We start from the raw sequence: 19,579 nt of genomic DNA, 5'->3' as shown, positions 1-19,579 counted from the left end.
ATTTCAAAAGAAATTTCTATGTTATTTTTTTGGCTATGCTAATCTCCTTATTTTACATTAGTTTCAAATTTTTACCTCTAAATCTTGCCTAAAATCAAACGGCGAACCCTAGGTGTGCCCAGACCGGGCTCAACGATAATCTAGGACAACTGAGATTCTGTAATCTTTTTTTCTCTGCGTCTCATCGGTCAGTTCATTGACAACAATGCTCGTTTCAGCACTCTTTTCAAAGCTCTATTCAATCAGTGTGCCACTTTGGGCACACCCGCAGAATTAAAACGATAAGTGCTATCTTCACAAAATTTTACTTGTGTACTCCTCTAGGCCTAATTAGACTGCCTACCTTTTTTTTTTTTTTTTAAATCTAAACTCCGACTTTAAAAGGTAGCGTGCCGGAAAGGGTTAATGCGGTATTACCGCATACGCATTTCTATATGAATTCTGCTTATTGAGGTTCCCTCTACCTGCTTTTACATATTTGACATATAGTTTTGAACCATCCTGTATGCAGGTAGAGCCATCTCATGAACGTAGCTTATTATTAATAAATCATCATTTTGAGGAAGTGGATTAAAATTTTACATTTCTTTCAAATCGATATCATTCTGGCGTTCAGCTTAAGTCATGTGGTGATTAGAATAGTATTTAGTCTGAGGACATTAAAACAATTTATTAGACCAAGCTGTTTAGACTTTTCGGTAGATATGTAGAGGTAATAGGTATTTTCTGAAAGCAGGAGAGATGAAAAATGAACAATACCCTCGCCGGGACTCGTACCATTGACCTCTCGAATACGCGTTGAGTGTGCTGACCACTACAACACGAACGCATGCTAAGAAGGCGGGAGAAATACTTCATAGATATTCACAGAATGTCCTAAAACTTGAGCATGAGAATAGGAGATCACTAGAACAAATAGGGAAGGAAAAAAGCAATGGAAAATGTCTTACTGGTAAAAAAATATTATGGATACACCCCTTAGAATAATTAGAACTATCTCTATAGTCCCTCATTCTTCAATTTTCAACAGTATAATTTGTTTAATATAAAAGATGAACAGCGTAAGAGATAAATAATAATTTAAAAAAAGCATTCTTAAATATTGGATTACTTGTATAGGACCACAGTATTAATGAATTTATAGTGTAACTGTATTTTTCTTCTTTTTATCTTTTAGGTAAGTCATAAATGGTTTTTAAAGTTCTTGGAAAGTCCACATTTATCTATTTAGACGATATCATTATTACTAGTGATAATCTCGACCAACATGTACAGGATTTAAGACAGGTGTTTTCTTTATTAAATGAGGCCGGTCTAAAAGTTAATGTCGAAAAGTGCAAATTTGCAGCCCCTGAATTAAAATATTTAGGTTACAAAATATCTCAGAAAGGAATCGAGACAGACGAATCAAAAATAATCGCTGTACAAAAGTATCCGACTCCAAACACCGCGAAGAAGCTCTCTTCTTTTCTAGGACTTTGTTCATATTATAGGTCCTTTATAAAAGATTTTGCAGCTATTGCTGAACCATTGTTAAAATTAAAAAGGAAAAAGGCAAGATTCTCGTGGACGGCCGAAGCCAATAGTGCTTTCGAAAAATTAAAACAAGCATTAACGCAAGCCCCTGTGTTGAAATTTCCTGAAAAGGATGAAAATTTAGAAATTTCAGCGGATGCTTCGGATTATGCGGTAGGAGCGGTACTTTCGCAAAATCAGCAGCCAGTGGCATTTTTTAGCCGAACTTTAAATCAAACACAAAGAAACTATTCCGCGACCGAGAGAGAGGCACTTGCAGTTCTGTTAGCAGTGCAAAAGTTCCGAGTCTATTTTGGAAAGGCGCCGATAACAGTATATTCTGATCATGCGGCGGTAACTAGATTGTACTCTGAAAAAATTTATCCCCAAGGTTAATAAGATGGGCACTCAAGCTGCAAGAATATAATCTGGTAATCAAGCATACCCCCGGAAAGGAAAATATCGTAGCAGATGCCCTGTCACGAATTAAATTAGACGAACAGGGTAATACCGTAAAAGTTGCAATGCTGACAGCGTGTACAATAAATTCCCGAGAAACTGTAATAACCGAACTGGGTAAGGATCCTGAGTTTGGAAGTATTTATGAGTATTTGAAGGATCCTGAAAATTTTAGCCACCAAGATATTGTGGCGATAAGAAATAGGGCGGCCCATTACGAACTAATAGATGGTCTATTATTCTACACAAAAACTACGAATTCCAACAACGAATTTCGACCTGTTATCCCAGCTAGTCTTAGATTAAATATCCTGCAAGAGCTCCATGACAGCCCTTTAGCTTCTCATGCTGGTATTCGAAAAACTACTCAACGCGTACGCGAGGCAGTCTACTTTCCTGAACTGCAAAAGTTAACAAGGGCGTATGTCCAGTCCTGCCCAACATGTCAAGCCGTTAATTATATTAATTTCCGCCCGGCCGGGTTTCTAAATAGTATTAAATCCGAATTTCCAAATGAAATAATTGGCATCGATTTATTGGGCCCTTTCCCAAAAAGTCAGTTAAATAAAAGTCGCTATCTCCTTGTTATGGTTGATCATTTTAGTAAGTGGACCGAAATTGTTCCCTTAAAACGAGCCTCCGCGAAATTAGTTACTGATTCTATTTTAAATAAATATATTTTAAAATACGGGGCGCCCCTAAAAGATATATCGGATAATGGTCCTCAATTTGTGAGTAATGTATTTGAAGATATGTGCCAAAAACTGGGCATACGTCATTTAAAAATGGTCGCGTATCGGCCGCAATCAAATATAGCGGAACGGGTCAATAGAAATATAGTCAAAATTATCCGTAGTTATGTTAAAAATTTTCATAAAAGCTGGGATAACTATGTCAATGAATTTGCTTTCGCCCTTAGGACCGCAAAACATGATACAACGGGCAAAACTCCTGCTGAGTTATTTTTAGGCAGAAAGATTATAGCGCCGTTAGATAAATTATTTTATGTGCAACAAAGAGCCCCAGAATTTAAAATGGGTGATATAGAAAAATTAATTAAAGAAGCAAAAAAGAATACTGAAGTAGCACAGAGAAAACAGAAGCTTTATTATGATATGAAACGACGAGGAGTAACTTATAAAATAGGGAATGAAGTGTTAAAAATTAAGCATTCACTTTCTTCAGCACCAGAAGATAAAACTGCCAAATTTTTTCCACGATTTGAAGGACCATATGTCATAGAAAAAATAACTCACGCTGCAGTGGTGTTAAAAGCCAGGAAGGGCGAAACATGCTCCGCAAACATTGATCAAATAAAACCCTACTATGATCGTAATAAAATGCAAATTTTCAAAGATCTTTTGCAGGATCCGGCACGGCAGACACGGCAGGCATAAGCTCCAGAGGTGGAACAACGTCAAGCACAAGGACAAGCTATTAGGAGACAGGAGCAATTGAAAAGAAAGTTTCCCCGTTGGAAAATCGAAGGTAACAAGAAAAAGAAGCCGTTCCACCGTCCAGAAAAGAGAGCTCACGAACACCCCCAGAATGGAGAAGGGAGAAGTGCGACGAATGTAAAGAAAGCCAGGAGAAATAACGGCAACTATAACCCGGCTCGGACAGGACTCTCCGCAGCAAATGTCGCCGAACTGCGGAAGGGCCACCAGCGACGGAGGAAAAGTTACAAGGAAAATTTGAACGGCCAGCAACGAGGTCCAAGCAGGAACACGAAAGAAGTTTCCCGGTTCCGCCAAGCTGCCATCAAACAGCCAAGACCACAGGCAGAGGCGAAAAAGAAGGTATTCAAGGGTGACCGAACTGGAGGAAAAAGAAAGCTTCTAGAGGAAGGCACTGAAGGGCGAGCCCGCACAAGAAGGAGGATAAATCAAACCAGAATCTGCGCTACCTTCCAGGACTGGGCTCAGAAAAGAATGTCCGAATATCACAAAGATAAGTAAAATTTTATGTTACTTTGCAAACTTAAGTTAATCTTTCATTCTTACTGCAAGTGGCAGATTTCAAGAAGTTTTACCTCATGTGAGGTCTACCTTTATCGCCAAAAGGGCGAGAAATGAGTTGTTACCGATTTTGGTATTATGTTTTTCAAGTACTTTCGCGTAAAACTAAAGTTGATGTATAATAGGAATGTGTAAATACTTAAATATTGTAAAAGTTATTGTATAAATTTTATTTAAAACATTCTGGCAAGAAAGAAGTTTTAGTCTGAAAGACTTTTTGAAATGTAGTATTTCAATGTAGAAGAATTGGCACTTGCTTTGAAAAGAATAGAAGTTAACAATGTACTACTGATGTATGTAAAATGCGTAAAATTAACGGCATGTTAATATGTTCTTATATACAATGTGAACTGTTATTTGAAATGTTAAGAAATACTATGATATGGTAAAAGTGAAAGTAATGCAAAAAAAAAAAAAAAAAAAAATTTATTCGTGTGACTGAAAAAAGACCAAATTATGGTGAATATGTGTTAAAGGTTGAATGAATGTAGTTAGGCTCTCTGACGCTACACTTCAGAGTTAGCCACTTTCAGAATAGTACCTCAGGGTTTAGAGTTGAAGATAGGGTGTGTTACGAGGTCTTGTCATGTTGAATTTTAACACGTTAGTGTTTTGATTGTAGGAGGCAGTGTTGAACACGTATACATAAACACATTCGTGTTTGGTGTTCTTTTACAACACATGTCAGAGAGCACGGGGAGAGATAATTAAAATAGTCATGAATGAAATAAGAATGTTAAGAGAAATATAAATATGCATGTTACTTGCCATTTCATTGTGTAACATTTCATTAAACTAGTTTTCCTTCCAGATCTCTGGAAGGAACCAGATTTGAATAAAAGCTCCTGTTTAGATGCAGTACAGATGAAAAATTGGGTGTCCATGGAGCTGCTATTGTAAAAACAATTTTTTTTTTTTTAAATTTCTAGTTTCTAGTGAGAAATGTTTGTAAAAGATTGGCCTCGCGTTAGATTCTAGAGCTAAAAGTTTTCAACAAGGTCGTTTTAGACCTCAGTTTCAAACTAATTAACTCTGGCGGGAAGTATGTAAGGATCTTAAGTTTTACTAACGTTTATTTTATTTTAAATCTTTACTATCACTTCTTATTTTCTACTTCCGGCCAGAATTAAAAGCGTTAACTTATTTATGCAAAATCTGTCTGGCGAACGCCAAGTACTTAAGTTGTGGCTTTTTGCCAAGCGAGAGAGAGGAAGGAGTTAGTCGAAGCAGGCCGCTTGCCTTAGAAGTTTTACTCGGTTGCTGTTTGCCTTCCAGGCCAGAGGTTTAATCCTCGTGATAATTTTAAACGTATTGTAGTGTTAACAGTTCTCTGTACTACATACGGCTTCCTGTTAATATCCGGCCAATCTTACACGTAGGCCCTTGTTGATTATTCCAAAATTAAGTTATAGAGTTTAGTTATATTTTATATTCTTACGTTCAGACCACAAGTAGTTGGTCTCTGTATTCCGAAGTACGGAAATTATTGTAAAGAGTGAAAAATAAAGGGTTTTGTATACCCTTCCTGTGTATCTTGTCTACTTCCCACAGTTATTGAACATAGCTTTAGTAAGCTCCCTGTTCCGAGTCAGGTCCTTGCATGTTCCCAAAGAAAGTAAGACGGAACATTGAACCTGATAGTATTTAATACTTCTGGACTTAATTTTTCTGGTCCATTCCTCATCAAGTATAAAAATCAGATAAAGGGTAATTATGCAAAAGTGTACTTTGCTATATTCATATGTTTAGCTACTAAAGCAGTACATTTAGACGTAGTAACTGATTTAACCACAGATTCATTACTTGCTACTATTAAAAGATTTATTGCTAGACGTGGAAAATGTAATACCATAATGTCAGATAACGGTACTAAAATGGTTGGTGCAAAATCAGAACTGAAAAAATTGCATAGTTTAGACCTTAAATCTAATTCTGACATAGTAGATTTCTTAACATCTGAAGGTATAAAACTTAAACTAATTCCACCAAAAGCACCAAATTTCGGTGGTTTATGGGAAGCAGGTATTAAGTCATTTAAATATCATCGTCAACGTACAATCAGCAGTTATAAATTAACTTTAGAAGAATTTTGGACTGTTGTCACACAGATTGAAGGTATTCTCAATTCTCGTCCAATTTTACCTTTATCAACAGATGCGAATGACTTTGAAGCCTTAACGCCAGGTCATTTTTTAATTGGACGTTCCATTACTTCATATCCTGAACCAGATTTGTCTCATCTTACAGATAATAGACTTTCTAAATGGCAAGGTATTACCAAGTTCATTCAAATTATTTGGAAACGTTGGCAAACTGATTATTTAAATCATCTACAACAACGCACCAAATGGTTTATTAATAAAGAAAATTTAAAGGCGGGTATGTTAGTTGTGTTAAAGGAAGATAATCTTCCTCCATTTAAATGGTCTTTAACTAGAATTCTAGAAATTTTACCTGGTAAAGATAAAAAGGCCAGAGTTTTTAAAGTGAAAACATCAAATGGTATGTATATTCGATGTATTAGTAAAATTTGTTTATTACCTATCCAGGATAATAATGCTTAGCTTACATTATTATGTTCTTATTGAAAATTGTGCTTTACATTAACATGGAACTGTTTGAAAGAATAAGTTCGATTGTGGTATAGTGAATGTGTTCTTGAATGTTTATATTATTTTATATTATATTCACGATGAAAGATTATCTATTAGCTTTCATATTGTATTGTCGAATTAGTTATTCTTAGAAAGTTAAATTGTATGTTTGTTTGTAATTTACATGTTGAAATTTGTAATTTCAAAGCAAAGAATATCTAAGAGATTCTTTGTTTCAACGGGCGGCGGCATGTTAAGTTAGAGTACAGCGCCACCTACTGGATAGGGAGAGAAACGCTCACTTGGCCATCTGGATTCGGCTAAGCAACATGCCAGAGCATGTAAAAGATCTGAATTTAGTTAATTACTGTCAATAAATTAGTTAGTTCTTTTGCTATACAGTCCACTCATTAGTTTAGAATCGTAGTACTTTAATTTATGTTTTATAAATACTTTTTTATAAAACATAAATTAAAGCATCACAAGCTTCAGTATGAAAGTAGATTACCTTGATCATCAAAAATCAGATTATTTAGGTTATGTCAAAGTACCCTAAGATTATCTGCCGAGAGGATGTGGATGCCTTCATGGAGGACTCTTTATGGTGTGGAGTTGATACAAAAATTATTTCATACGTCTGATAGAAACTGACTCGCATTTATGTTTACACATGGAGAAAACCACAAAAACTTCCTTGTAAGCAGTCCATCCGCCACGGTTTGAACGGCAGTCGTTCAACGCTTTTTATATCTCTCGGTTGCTAGTGGTCGAAGGTCATCAAAGTTATTCTCCGAATTTCAAAGTTATCGATCTATGTTTTATTACATGATTATTCATGTTCAGATTTTTGGAAACTATAGATAAATTAAAAATTGGAATTCTGCATAACCAAGTTAAATAATTAAATTTATTTAATTTTCCTTTCTGATACGTTTTAGGTTCTGAATACGAAAAGCTCCCACATATGATTTATTTGGGGCGCAATTTAGAGAGTAAAATGAATAAGTTTCATTAATTTGGTTTGGTTTATAACAAAGCGCACGAAAGCTATCTGCCTAAGAGAAGAGTTGCCTTCGCGGAAGGCTTTCTAAGGAAACCTCCCTCGTAACCACGTTATATGCGGGAAAAACCACGAAAAGCCGCTTTGCTAGTAATCGAACCCAGGTCTAACTACCAGTATTCTGGAACTTAACCGCTCGGCCGCTTATAAGTTTCTTTAAGCTTTGCACGTAATTGTAAAAATGTAACTATTATGAGTAAAAATATCTTTCTAAAATATCCATCTATGTTTTTAGTTGATTTTTGGTATTCTGTGGAGGTTTCACCTTAGAATCACCTTAGAAAGATGATGTTCATTGCAGGTGTTTATTTATACCTTTAGAAATGCTGGTCACTTTTGTAAGTGATCGTCTTAGGGAGGTGGTTGCCAAACGTTTATGGGTTACTAGATGGTCCGGATCTAGCTGGATCACGCACTGGTGCATTATAAAAGTAAATTAAATCCTCTGACGATCATTCACGTTTCCAATTATTTTGGTCTTCGTTGGAGGTGGTCGTCTTAGAGAGATAATGCTCAGTACAAACGTTTTATTTCTACTCTGGGAAATTCTTTTGGAAGAGGTCACCACAAGAGGGTTCATTGTATATTAAATGCTTAAATCCAGATCACATGATTATAGAATCCATTTTAATTAGATTTTAAAATTTTAATGTAATTTTGAAATAAACCTCTTAATTTTTAATAACTATGATTTTCTTGTTTTCCTATTCAGCCTTAAATGCAAAATTAAACAATTGTTTCCTGTGCAAATACGTTACTTTTAATTAAAATCAAATGAGAAAAAAATATGCGACAATTAATTAGCTAAAAAATTGAGTACTATTCTTATCGCAAACCGGGACTTTAAATTGCATCTACAACTGTTTGTTATAATACTTTTTTATATCAAAGCTCAGATGAAATCGTTTTCAATTATGCGACAATCAATGTTTCACTAAACCGCAGCTTAAGGCTATAACTACGTGGGGTGTGAGAGGAGCAATTACTAGTGACCTGACAATGACATTTGCTAGACAACCCGCGCCTTCGCCCGCTGGACACCACTCTATTTTTAACATAAGGGAGAAGCAGCAGCTCGCACATCTTCTTGCAATCATTCTCAGAAGGGCCCACCAGCGGCCGAGCGGTAAAGTCGCTGAACACTGGTAGTTCGGTCCGAGGTTCGAATCCCGCGAACGGGCTGGCTGCATGGGCGTTTTCGTGGTTTTTCCCATGTGTAACGTGTATGCGAGCCAGTTTCCCTTAGAAAGTCCTCCCCGAAAGGCATCCCTCCATTTAGGCAGATAGCCCTCGAGCAGCGCCGAATATTTGATTTCTCTGATGTGGAGCAGAAGCTAAAACTGCCGCCCTCACCCATCATCCTTTAAGTTTCCCTAACAAGTTTTAATTTGTTTAATAAATACAGAAATAGGTAGGGTTTGAGATAAAAACCTAAGCTCCATTTTATACTAAATTCCTTACGTGCATTTTTTTTTTTTTTTTTTTTTTTTTTATATAAAGGAAAAATACGTACCAAAGTTACATAATTAGAAAATCGTTCCCTCCTAGGAGAACCGCCTTCCTAATGAGCTTGCTTTCGGATTCAATCCTAATCCTAATCCTATCTCTAATCCTGAAGTGATTCTAACTCTCCAGTCCTCGAATCCGTTCGTTTTTTTCGCTCTAGTGGAAAAGGGCATCTCCTAAGCTTCTCACTGTTCCGTGTAATTGCATACTGGTTAAGTTACGTTAGGTTAGATTATATGAATAAGGCAAAGATAGGAGGGCTATCTGCTTAGAGGAGAAGTGCTTTCGTGGAGGAACTTTTTAAAGGAAACTGGCTCGTATTCACGTTACACATGAGAAAATCCACGAAAACAAGGCATGCAGCCAGCCTGTTCTTCTGGGTTTGAACACAGGCAAGGTCGAACTGCCAGTATTCAGCGGTCTTAATGACTCGGCCACTGCTGAGGATATTTGTCTGATTATTTACTATGTGTTTCGCCATTAGGCACTGCATGGAAAAGGAGGAATGCCCCATGGAAAAAAATTTGTAAGGGAAACTACCTCTTATGTATGTTAGCCACGGGGAAAATAACGGAAATGCTCATATAGCCATCACATTCACATATACTTGACCCTCGGACCGAACTACTAGTGCTCAGCGGCTTTTATTGCTCAGCCACTAATGGGGCCATTGCATACAAAATATCGGCTATTGTGGAAAGGAAAAATTCTGAAAAGGTTATACAGAATATGGGCTATCACTCAGAGTATTCGTGCTTCCTGTCTTGTTTTTCATACTTCCTATTTCATAAGCAATTTTAAGTTCTTACCTGCCTTAACGCTATTAAAATATCACAGAATTAGTAACGAAAATTAAAATTTTACTCTGTAAGCCTTTTGTTCTGCAAATAAGTGCATGGAATCGTCATAATTTGATCTGCGGTTTGATTTTTGATTGCCAGAATCGCGAGACTTGATAAACGCTCCTGGCTCACCGATGATCGTACAGTGTCTCACAAAGTGATGGGACACTTGTGCTTTACAAAAGGAAACTGTAGTAAAATAAATTAAGAAAACATGTAAAAATTTTTTGTGGGTGTGTTTCATACTTAAATTTAGTAACAATTATTACATAACATACATTTTCTCAAAATATTAAAATATTAATTTAATAAAAATATAATTGTTTAGAACGGAGCAAAAAATGGCTCACATAAGTGATATGACACTTACTTTTCCATCAAATATTTATACAAAAATTTTACTTTTTAAAAGGTTTTAATATTTTGTTGGATTTCCTTTTTTTTTTAAAAAAACATGATTTAATCTTCTTGGAATGAATTCGACTAATTTTTTTTTTTTTTTTTTTTTTTTTTTTTTGTGATTTCTGAAGTGATTTTACCCCATTCTTCTTGAAGCACTGATTTTAATTGTTGTTTTGAAGAAATGGTGTGTTTGCGAATTCTTGATTACAATTCTTGCCAAATATTCTCTATGGGATTTAAGTCTGGAGATTGTGGTGGTGTTCTTATTATTTCAGGATAGTTATGCAGCAGCCAGAGTCTAACGTTCAAAGCAATGTGCTTGGGGTCATTGTTTAAAATCGTTATGAAGGTTCAATTTTCGTGCTGAAGATTTCAAATTTTGATTTAAAATGTCAATATACTTGTACCGATCCATTATACTGTCAATAAAAACAAGATTACCAACTCCAGCGGACGACATACACCCCCATACCATAACTCCTCCTCTACCATGTTTTACTGTTGGCACCAAGTTCTGTTTACGAAATTCTTCCCTGGGTTTTCTCCACACCACGATTCTACCGTCAGAACCAAATATATTAAATTTACTCTCATCAGCAAATATAACTTCATTCCAGTAATCAGAATTCTTATTTATGTCGGATTTTGCGAAAGCCAGTCTGAGTTTTCTATTCTTTTCACTTACGAAGAATTTTTTCCCGGCTGCTCTACCGTAATAATCCAGCAGATCGAATTACTGTTCTAATATTCTCAGGATTAACAATTACTCCATATAATGCTTGTAAATCAGCAGCAACTTTAGGAGCACTCATTCTTGAATTTTGTTTTAATATTTCGAACTATAATTCGCTTTATTCCATTGGATAGCTTTGATGGTCGGCCAGGTCTTTTTTTATCCTGAATCATATGATTCTATTTATATCGTTTATGATCTTGAAAACTGTTGAATGACTCAAGTTAACTGTTTCAGCAGTTTTTCTTATAGATTTTCCACGTTCAATATGCAAATTAATAACTAATTTTCGAACTTCAGGCAAAGTTTCTTTTCGTTTAGCATTCATGGCTGCACAGAGCTAAAAAACACAAAAATTGCAAAACAAACTGAAGAGAAATACTGCAGACGATTTTATAAATTATTGCCAATTGCTTTTGAGTAAAAATAAAAAAACCCAAAAATATTTTTATTGTAGTACGTAGTAGTATCTAATGGTGTCCCATCACTAATGTGAGCCATTTTTTGCTCTGTTCTAAACAATTGTATTTTTATTAAATTAATATTTTGATATTTTGAGAAAATGTATGCTATGTAATAATTGTTACTAAATTTAAGTATGAAACACACCCACAAAAAATGTTTACATGTTTTTTTAATTTATTTTATTACAGTTTCCTTTTGTAAAGCACAAGTGTCCCGTCACTTTTGTGAGACACTGTAGATATTTTTTAATGTATTTTAATTCGCTGAAACTTCGATCTGAGCAGGTTGAAGGGTTCGTGATTCGTCCTCAAACAGTTCATCAGATCGCTTTTTGTGTTGTGGAATTTTTTCTTCGTTAGAATAGACTCAACTCATTAGAATAGACTCAACTGCAATTTTTTCGGCTACTGTTTTAGACTCTTGTATCCAATATTCCATAGAATTTTTTTTTCTCATTTTTTATAATTCCTTAATTTTCGTCAGTTCTTTCGTTAACTACACAGAACGTGGAAGAGGAATTCCTTTTGAATTTCTATATTTACTCGATTGAATTCTGGAAAAATATTAGCTCAAATTTTCAGGTTGATAGTAAATTCAAAAATTTTTACAGCATGTTCCAGATGTACCTCGTGGTTTTATTCCGCATCAAGAGAAATATCTTTAATTTCTTTTAAATATTTTAATATTTCCCGTAAATTCATTAGAAGACTTTCACAGCCACATATTTTGTCGACCATCTTGTCTGGCTGCTTCCTTTTAAGTTGTATTTTCTACATTTTTTCATAATATACCATTGAGTAGTGCGTCCGACAAAAAAGCGAAGTATTTTCTGAGTAATTCCAAACAGATTAACTGCTTCTGGGCACGAAGAAGTAGAATGCACACCGACAAGATACGAGGAGTGATCCAAATATGGTTCAAATTCCTCCAGTTTATAACACTCGTAGTTCGGTCCGAGGTTTGAATCCCGCGAACGGGCTGGCTGCATGGGCGTTTTCGTGGTTTTTCCCATGTGTAACGTGTATACGAGCCATTTTCCCTTAGGAAGTCCTCCACGAAGGCATTCCTCCCCTTAGGCAGATAGCCCTAGTGTGCTTTGCCATAATTAAGTAAACCAAACCAAACCAAACCAATCCTTTCAGTTCATTCATTTCTGTAATCATATCTTGTATTGTTTTAGAAATGTCAGCCATATTAGACCCGTTGCCGTAAGACTGACACCGACATTGTCCAATATCTTAACCATCAAGTGTCAATTAACACATTAATTTTCTACAATGCAAGTTCTCCTATCTTTTCACCAACTTCTATGAAATCAGTTAAATTTTCCTGTATCTCACACGCATCACCACACGTTTTTACGTATTGAATCACTTGGTTCATTTTTTTCCATATGAGACACATATGGAGTGTAATCGAGCATTATCGTGTAGTATTTGGCTTCTTTAATATCGTTTAGAATGCTACTTCAGACTGTTTTGCCTTAAAGTTAATAACTTCATTTTGAATTATCTTTGATAAATATGATTCCTTTGTTTGGTGCTTTGATTGGTACTTGATGAATTATGCTTGGCAAGCGGAGAGATTTTAAATTCAGAAAATTTCCTGAAAGATACATTACCGTATCCATGATTATATAGAATTTCTCGCCATTTTGTCTTTCTCTGTGTAAATGAGTCACTCAGCGTCGTGGTCGATGCTTTGGCACGATTTCATTTGTTGTACTCGAATTTTGCAATTAATCATGCACCTCTGTGGATTCCAGACGTTTCGTGCTCAGTTAATCTTGCTAAAACTCTTTTCCAATTAATGAATCCTGTAGTATGGTGTAGCGGCAGCACCATGTTTCTGATAAATCTTCCAGAGCGTACAAAAAATTGCATTCTTGTTTTTAGAATATGTAAACCATGATCTTCTAAGCTTTTCATTATTTATTAATGTTCTGTATTACATGTCAAATGTCTGCCATCACGTTCAGTGGGACTGAGGTTTACGTTTTCTGGATGTTTACTGGCTAATAATACTGATTGACTGCTTAAGAAAGATTGTTGGTGATCTTTTATTTTTTTCTATGACCAGCCAACTGCATGCGTCCAACAAATCAAAAGTTTTTAGTTTTTCGTCTTTCTACTGCCCGTCTCCATCTAAATAAAGAGATCTTTATATCATGGTTTCATGTCCTCCAGCTATTCGTTTGATGTCAATGAAGAAGGTGGTTCTTTCAAATGCTGACTTGTAGATTGTTTGGGGATGATATAGGCAGTCATATTTGGTCGTGCAAATTGAAAGAAATATTAATACGCTCTAGAATCTCAGCATAATCGGAATTGTGGCAGGGTCTGACAGTTTACTTCTTCCTTAAAGTTGTTTTTTCATCTTAGCTGAAATTTATTTTCTCTGTTTGGCCTTATCTTTGGCTCGTTTTCTACACTGGTAAAAATTAAGGACGAAGTCGAAAAATTAGCATATCAGCTGAACGAAGAGGCAGAGCGGACAGAAAGACCAATCAGGAGATTAAGTAAGGTGATGTACGGTAGCACATGCGCAGATATGCAGGTAGACGTAATGGGGGAGTGTCTGAGTAGTATAAAGCATGTTGTCGGTGTAAGATCAGTATTTCAGGCAAAGAGACTGCACGCCGTATAGCAGTTAAAATCACACCGAGTTGCTGCCTCAGCGAAAAATGGCGAATAATCAATCTGTTAGACGACATCTGGATGCTTTTACCCGAGGTCGAATCATTGAGAAGTTGGAGGAAGGCCGCAGTGTGACAAGTGTGGCTGCAGAGTTCGGAATTGCTCACAGCATAGTTTCACGACTTTGGAGACAATTTCAAACTACAGGAACAGCTATCCGGGAGTTTAGTAGTGGTCGTCCACGAGGAACCACACCCGCAGATGACCGGTATATTGCCTTACAGGCCAGAAGAAACAGGCGGCAGACAGCGGGAGAAATCGCTAGACACACGACACAGGCGAATGGACGACCGATATCGCGTTTTACCGTGGTCAGAAGACTGCACGGTGGTGGTCTGTTTGCTAGACGCCCTGTACGGTGTGTACCTCTAATGCCTGCCCATCGGAGAAGGCGTTCTCTGTGGTGCCGGGAACACCGGAATTGGAGAGACAATGAATGGGGACGAGTACTCTTTACAGATGAGAGCAGATTCAGTCTGAGTAGCGATTCTCATCGCATACTCATCTGAAGAGAGCGGGGAAGCCGCAATCATCCCTCGAACATCATTGAAAGGGATAGGTATGGAGGTGGCGGTGTTCTCGTTTGGGGAGCATCATGCTTGGTAGTCGTGCAGACCTTCACATCTTCGACGCAGGTTCAGTCAACGGGACCCGTTATTGTAACGAGATTCTTTTTCTATATGTGCGTCTTTTTAGAGGCGCTATGGGTCCGCAGTTCCTTTTCATGGACGACAATGCACCATGTCATCGCACAGTAGCTGCCGAACAGCTCTTAGAGAGTGAGGATATTGAACGTATGGATTGGCCGGCACGATCTCCGGATCTCAATCCCAACGAGCATGTATGGTATTTTCTAGGCAGACGCTTGGCAGCTCGTACCTTACCACCAGTAACGATTCCGGAGCTTCGATTGGCGCTGCAAGACGAATGGGCAGCAGTGCCTCAACAACTCATTGACACCCTCATTCTCAGCATGGGCAGACGCTGTGAAACCTGCCTAGCAGTCAGGGGAGATCATATTCCCTATTAAGGACCGGATGTTTCTTGCTGGACACCCATCACAGGGATGTTTCGGCCTTCAGTCGCATAGCGCTCCATGCTACTTTTTCAATAAAGCTTCTTTTTATCCCTCTGATTTCTCCTTTAGTAAGTGTTGCTTACATTACTCATGTCCTTACGTATTGGGATCTTACGGTATTAAATGTGTTAATTTGGAAAGCTTTTGTACAAAGTTATATTGAAAAAACCGTCTCGTCCTTAATTTTTGCATACCAGTGTATATTAAGCTTTTCTCCCCCTCAGCGCGCAAATGGTTTCTTTTAATCTAAATGAAATTCACTATGAATTGCCTTAATAAGAATAACTAAGAATTGACGTAATTACACCGAACAGTCCTAAATAAAGGGTAGCGTCTCGCTAAATATAGTGCGGGCTATTAAAAGCAAGCATATTAAAAAAAAGAGTACAGAAGAGACATGAAAACTATAAAATAACTATAAAAGTAATTAATCTAGCTTTAAAATCCAAAATACGCTCCAATATATGAGTCAAACCAAAGGTGAGCCTATGTTGCCGACTGGCTGCAAAGAAATCTAAATGCCTTGCTTCATCTTGAAGGCATAATGATGGTGTCTTGTATATACTCGACGAATATTAATTTGAATTATTTCATTTGTCAGGGATGGCCCAATGTTAATTTTTTGGATTAAATCTTAGAAAATAATTTCAATGCTTCTCCATTTCCCAGCAGACTTTGCTATGGAAACCAGGCGGCTCCTTCAACAAGCTATCGTCCTATTTCTCATTTAAATACACCTCGGCCAGACAGGAAACGATAGAGGGACTTCAGACGTTACTCATAGGGTCAGTTTGATTCTATCAGTGACGCCTGCAGTCCTTCTATTTGCATCATTCTGATCTTATATTTATAGTTGTAATCGGCTGTACTCAACTTTATTTTAACTCACGTTCCTTTAAAAGGGTTCTTAGTATTTAATTATAAACCTTCTTAAAAGAGGTTTTTAAACTTGGCCTTAAACTATTAACATTGTACTAAAATTAAATAGCTGTTTTAGCGAACAACATAACAAATACGATCCAGCGTTATATTTGAATTTGCCACCCACGAGAGTTGCCGCCCGGGGCAAGAACACCGGCTAGATCCGGGATTGCCCTCGAGGCTTTGCCATAATCACATACACATTCTCAGAAGTTTCCGGTTAGCCGAAACTACGGTTGCCATGATAAAACTTTTATCTCCCAGCTTGGCGATCTTTCTAAACATGCCTTACATTTCCCATTGCAGGCGAAGGGTCACTTATTATCCGTTTCCTTATTTTCGGGTGCCCTTATTTCCGTTCCTTTTTTTTCCGGGTGACGTATGGACATGTGCTGACTGTTTTACATTCAGATCACTTGAAAAATAAGAAAAAAATATTGAAAAAGTAATTTCCTTGTCTTTAATTTGTCGTCATGTAAAAAAGTGTAAGGGTTCTGCTTTAATTGGCCACTATTTTTATCATTTGAATATAATTTTAGTGTTAACATATGATAAAATAATTTATCAAGATAACAGTTATGTGTTTCAGCATGCCGAAAAAATAACAGGATTTGTAATAACTCCTATTATTGTTTTGAGAATTGGTTGGATAAGAGATTTCTCAAATTAGGAGCACTCGGTTCACAAACATGTGATTTTCATTTGCGTTTTGAAATTACCCGTGTCCCATAACTAACACTCAAAAAATCATTCTGTAAAAATCATTTTGATATTTTGATAAAAGTTTACAATTGGGTGCCCCTTGTTTTTTGGCGATTCTTTTTTGACGCCGAGATCGGCGCCAGGAAGACATAATTTCAAGATGGCCGCTACACAAAACCAAAATAAAAAGTCAAAGAATTGCATAAACTCTGTGTCCATGTACACATCAATCAGTTTTCACTTAAAAAAACATGCCAGAATTGCACAAACTAGGCATTGCGCACTGTTTAAATTTGTCCATGTACACATCAATCTATTTTTATTTTTAAAAATTCAGGAGGCTAAAGCAAAGTTACACTATCATGGTAACCAGAAATAAGATTTCATCGCCAAAATTTTACAAAAAATTGTCGCTAATCGAAGGGGCACCCAATTCTACACTAGAGCCGATATTTTTCTTTGCTTAAAAATTAAACAAGCCTGATAGCAAGTATCTTAGAAGATCACGATTTTAGTTTGGAAAAATTACAACAAAATTGTGTTGTAGGTAGTGACTAGATACTTTCAAATTGGATACTGGTGCATAGGTAAACATTTTTATTTATTTTTTTTTCTATATTTGAAACATTAACTGATAATCACTTACTAAACATTTATTGATGTTACTTTACATAACATCAATAAATGTTTTTACATATACTGGTGATGCTGATGAATCCGCTGCCGAGTGTATCTTCATATGCTTCATAAATAATACTAGCCATCTTATAAAATTTAATATCATTTGTGCACCTGAAGTGTTTTAAATGGTAATGGGCAGTCTTTTCAAGTATTTGCCCGATATTTATCCATATTATGGCAGTATCATAATACATTGTGAGACTCTTGATGGCTGCTGTAAAAAGTTAATAACGGTGTTTCTAATTGTCAGACAAAATGTGTTGAAATTTAACAAATAGAAACTCAAGTTGCAGTAAGCAAGTTGCCAAAATTTAAATATTTAGGTCACATAGTCTCATCTAATTTTTTCTGATGAGACCCAAGTAATATAGAAGCAATTCTGAAATTTTCACACCTATTAATAAATAAGAACTGATGAGATTTCTGTGTATGGCAATATGCTTAATGAGATTTCTGCTTCAATTTTTACAATAAAGCTTGAATAATTATTGAAAAAAAAAAAAGATATCAGCTGGTCATGTTATTTGTATGTTATAATTGGGTGTTACTTTGTTATTCTGACTGTTTGCATAAAATTGTAAACAAAAATTTATTATTTTTTACTTGTGAATCTTTATTTTCAAGTTCAGATATATAACTAACATAATACAATTAAGTACATGTACAACTAATATTATTGGTTCTACAGATTTAAGTAACAATGTTAAATTGCACACTGAATTATTTGCTAAGCAAACCTCTAATATGCTAATTTATTTGAAACTTACAAGATGCATAGCATATTATTATAGTCAAAATTTAGTACATTTTTATACCATTTTCTTTTAAAGACAAATTACTGATTTGAAGAAAAAGGAAATGATAAGTAGTAGTTTGTATACACATAATTTGGATTCCCCCCCCATAAATATTAGAAAAATATAGGGCAACATTAAATGTTAAATTATGAGGGAAAAGTCAGAAATTACCCTTTTGAGTTAGCATGGCTGGTTTTTAACTTATTAAATGCTGCTGTGAAACCTCCAAGGAAATGTAATTCATTACTTAAAGTCTAGAAATGAGAAACAAAAAATTCTTAAATTTACATCAAATTTTATTTCTTAAATTGTGAAGTAATTAAATTATTCATTATGTATAATAATAAAGCATTTCTTCTGCCTATATAAAAGCAATAATATATTTCATAATGTTATATGTCACAATAAAACATTTTTTCATACAAAAGTTTATTTATAATAAAAATTATACTGAAACTATATAAAATTATGAAAAGAGGTAACTTTTTTTTTTCCAAAAATTTTGGAAGTGCCACTAGATACCATATAAATCATGAAATAGAAAGGACGATCTTAAGAAAATACTTATCTTTCAGAGAACACGTACGATCCTTTTTTTAGTGTAATTAATTTTTAATAAGCAGGGAAGTAGATATTTTGATAGAAATTCAGTTGTATTCTAATAACAGCTGTTTTCATGCACAGTGTTTTTTAGTAAATTTGTAGGAACAAGTTGTTTTTTACTTATCAATGCTTCCCTGTGAAGTAATTTTTTAGAATTTAATATAGTTTTTAGGATAAACGTCAGTAGTTAACAATGGACATTATTATTCATTTTTTAATATTACCTACAAAACATGAATGTTTACTCTTTAGTTTTTGGTCGAAGAACTTCAAAAAAATTACTTTTTCATTTTCTTAATATATTAAAGTCCGAGAAATATTAATCGTACTGTTTATATAGAATAAAAATATTGAATCTTTGAATAAAATCCACCCCAAGTATCTATATCAAATAGTGAAAGTAACGTTAAGTACGGCATTAGCGCGCAGCCTATTTTGTTTCGTTGCCCTCTCGGGGTTTCCACTCAGACGACTACTCGTGACGCCACAATCCAGCTTTCTTCTGTA

This window comes from Stegodyphus dumicola, chromosome X2, assembly GCF_044657685.1.
Source record: "Stegodyphus dumicola isolate Sdum_Otavi_A_Nest chromosome X2, ASM4465768v1".
NCBI classification, from domain to species: domain Eukaryota; kingdom Metazoa; phylum Arthropoda; class Arachnida; order Araneae; family Eresidae; genus Stegodyphus; species Stegodyphus dumicola.
Note: the sequence above shows the minus strand (reverse complement) of the source record.